This window comes from Papaver somniferum, chromosome 2 (genome assembly GCF_003573695.1).
Source record: "Papaver somniferum cultivar HN1 chromosome 2, ASM357369v1, whole genome shotgun sequence".
In the NCBI taxonomy this organism is placed as follows: Eukaryota; Viridiplantae; Streptophyta; class Magnoliopsida; order Ranunculales; family Papaveraceae; genus Papaver; species Papaver somniferum.
The window spans coordinates 196,144,630-196,148,601 of record NC_039359.1 but is presented as its reverse complement, the minus strand read 5'-3'; the positions used below and the strand labels follow the sequence as shown (position 1 = coordinate 196,148,601).

The 3,972-nt window shown below is 36.7% G+C and overlaps 1 pseudogene; it reads left to right on the top strand.

Moving 5' to 3' along the window:
• Positions 1-232: 232 nt before the first annotated feature.
• LOC113354593 lies at positions 233-332 on the top strand (annotated as a pseudogene).
• The last annotated feature ends 3,640 nt before the right edge of the window (positions 333-3,972 follow it).

The window sequence follows — 3,972 nt, the reverse complement described above, 5'->3', positions numbered from 1 at the left end:
TAATTCATAGCCTCTTTCTACCCTATTAACGTTTCCTCTACCTAAAAGAATTGTTTTCTTGGGTGCCCTACTATTTTCCCATTGCTGGGTTTTTTCGGGGATTTCATTAAAAAAATCCATCGCCGCATCAACAGTTTGGTTTTCAAATCCACCAATGCATAGAGACTCAACCATGGTCGTTGTGGAATAATCTAAACCCTCATAAAGGATCTGAACTAGCCTAACCTTTTCTAAACCATGATGAGGACACTGGGATAATAAATCATTGAACCTTTCCAAATATCTATATAAAGATTCTCCCTCTTGTTGTGAAAATGTGCATATTTGCGTCCTAATAGACGATGTTTTGTGCCTAGGGAAAAAATTATTGAAAAAGGCAGATGTAAGTTGTTCATATGTCTCAATTGACTCGGAGTCCAAACTATACAACCACGACTTAGCCTTATCTTTCAGGGAAAATGGGAATAACCTAAGTTTCAAAGCATCATCATCTAAGCCTCTAATTCTTAGAGTACTACAAATTTCCTCAAAATTCCTAACATGGTAATAAGGGTTTTCATTTTCTTTCCCTAAAAAGATTGGGAGCATCTGTAAGGTCCCAGGTTTCAGTTCATAGGGTGTCTCCGTTTCAGCTAACTTAATACACGAAGGACGGGTAGTCCTAGTTGGATTCAACAAAGCTTTCAAAGTTGCCATTTCTGGCGCTATTGGAGCAACAGGGATTCTCTCCTCAGTCAAAGAACGTTAAAAAACAGACTCTTCAAAAGCCGGACTTTCTAGATTAAGATAATTGAGACGCTTAGAACTACTAGGTTTCTCTTTAACAAATCTACCTAGTGCGCCTCGTTTACGTTCAGGAATACAATAGAATTTTCTAACTTGGAAGGGAAATCAAACAAAGATCAAGGCCGACTCAACCAAATCAAACCTATTGATTCCTAGCAAACAAAAAGCATGATGGCTCCACTTAGATTGTTTCTAGACCAGCTTCTAATCCTTCGAACGGGAATTCGTTACAATTTAAGCAAACCCATATGGAATCAATCCGAGTTAACGTAAGTTGAATATAGGCGAGGGAAGCTCGGTGGAACTTTGATACCCAAGGCCTCACCGGTATTACAAGGCGGCGCAGTCACGCATTCAACTTACAGAAACCGTCAAGAACTTCGAAGTATGCTTAAAAGAGTAACCAATATTTTTCGAATGACTTTCCTGTTAATCTCGTTACCCTATCAGTCTAGTCAAAATTTTAGGCTTAGGTTCGCGTAGGTTACGTGTTCCTAAAGCGGGCAAGAAGAGAACGGTGATGATATCCGAACCCTTATCTTGTATGGCCAGGCCTTGCCCCTTACTAGAAAAATAAATGTCCGTATTCAGTTCCCAACATATATGCATACGAAGGAGTCCAGTAACTCGCTGACAGGGGATTCGCGAGTGTTTAGAATCTTACCTCCCGTTCCAGACGGGGGATGAATCGGTTGTAGTCGACTCGAGCCACTGACTCCGATGTCTAGTGTACGAACCCAAGGTGCAGAGACAATATCGTAATTGTCCTCCTTCTCTGCAAACAGTTTATATTTAAAGTACCCTTCCGTAGGGTAATAAAAAAAATAATGTCCTAAAGTCCAAAATTCCAAAAAAATAAAGAAAAATTACAAAAATAATAAACCCTAATACAATTTTTTTTTTTAAAAATAAAATAAACAAACCCTAAACTAAAATTGTCTAAAAAAATAAAATAAAATTGTCTTCTTTTCTGTTCTTTTTGCTTTAATCTTTAGCTCCAAGTCTTTATGAAATCACCAAACTCCTTGGCTCAATTTTCTTTATGATCCAGAACCTGTAGACACAAGATAAATACCCAAAAACATAAAAAAAAGACAAAAATAATAAAGAAAAAAAAATCTAAAACCCTAAAAACAAGTCCGCGTCAGCGGCGCCAAAAATTGATGTGATTTGTAGATAGTGGTAAAAGTGGTTCGATTCTCAGACTTGTGAAGGATATTAATTAGACTTAAATCCTAATATTAAAATAGAAAACTCACTAAAAATTATAGCAAACTCAATCAAAGATGATATTAATACTAAAAGAAACACTGAGGCTAAGATTCCACTATATTCCAAGTTCAAAGTGATTAAACCAATACTTATATTTATGCAATTTTCTTGTTTAATTTGATTCTAAAATGTTGCAACAAGTAGATTTTCAAAAGTAATAATTGTAAATACCAAGTATGAAGCATCAAAAGTCTTAAAACTAAGCATACTCCATCAAAATAGATCACAATCACTCAAATAAAAATCATATTCAATAATATTTCAAGGCAAATAATCATATAATTGTTGCAAATAAAAAGATAAAATAGAATATACCACTTTTTGTTGGAAAAATAGCTTCCTCTATCGCCTCAGCAATGGGTTTTAGCTCCTCATATTATTCACGTGCTCAAAATAGTTGTTCATAGCTCAAATAGGTGAAAAACAAGAGAAAACTAATAAAGCAGACAGTTTGCAACGCTGCAACGGTGTTACAAACAGCTGTTACAACGCGCTGGACTGTTACAGAGAACAGATGACAAGCTTATGATATATGTTATCTATTATTGTTGAACAACGATACTTCTGTTATGTTGTTTGAAAAAGACTCCCTCTACGACTGTCTTCGTCTGTCCAATGTTCTTCAGCTTCGTCTTCTACCTCCTGCTGCTGCAACTTTCTCCGCAGCGTGATTTCTTCATACCAGAGCTTCCCCTAAAATACTTAAAGGCCCCAAACTACTCGATAGATTCTTTTGAAACTCCAAGAAACATATATATATGCCACAGCACGATCAAGTCTCCAAGAAATATCTGATTTTCTTCCTTTACTTTTTCCAAAAGTTACGGATATAATTTTCATATTTTCTTCACACGTCTCCCTGTTTAGTCCAAACTCTCCTTTGTTGATAGATTCAAATCCATAAGGAGATATTCACTATCCCATTCCCCACGTATTACCAAATTTAGCCGAACATAAAATCCGTGAACAACTACTCCCATGTTTCACCGTGTTTATAAATGACAATCTTTTTTTCTTTACGTAAATAAGTTCATTGTTGATCATGTGAAACAGGGTAATGCAAATCAAAATCCGAGAAGAAATCCGACTAAATCTCGCCCAAACTCAATCCACAAAGACCCGAGTATTACTCCTCATGTGTTTCATCAAATCTCGATTATCAAGCCCAATACAACTGAATTGAACACCCATACAGGCCATGTTTCGCCTGTTTTAGGAAATCTTTCCATATCTCCCTTTATTTTCGATTTTAATCCACGTACCTTGCATGTATGATCAAACCAAGCCCAAACCAACTTGGTCTGCTGAAAATCCACGAGAATATCACGTCCAAATCCAAATCAGGGAGTTCGCTGTTGATAATAATTTTCCAGCCAAAATTCAGTGCGTTTAAACCATAAAGATGGTGTCCCCCTAACAATGGCTGGGGTGGGAATAGCTGGTTGGGTTCCCCTTAGTAATTTGGGTACCCCTTATCCATTGCTAGGGGTCCCTTTAGCGATTTTCTGGGGTATTTTTAATACTTTTCCTGGGTGCGTCTGACACTTCGTCCGGGTGCCAACAACATTTCTTCGGGGTGTATTTAGTGATTCCTCCGGAGAGTGCAAACATCACTTTTCGAGCCAATTTCGCCGCAAAAGTTTATTTTTCCAAAAATACCTACAAATAAATAAAACACCATAATAAGTACAAAAATGAGCCCTAACAATATATAGAATCGAGACTAATCAGACACAAAAATGTGTCTGTCACGGAATCTAGTTCCGGTTTTCCTGAGCAGCAAAGTACGCAAACTTTGGTTCAAGGAATAAGGACTTAAACACGTATGAGTTACCATACAACGTTTATATCCAACCATGGTTATATAATCTAAACTCTCATTTCAATCATTGAAACATTCTTAGAAAACGTTAT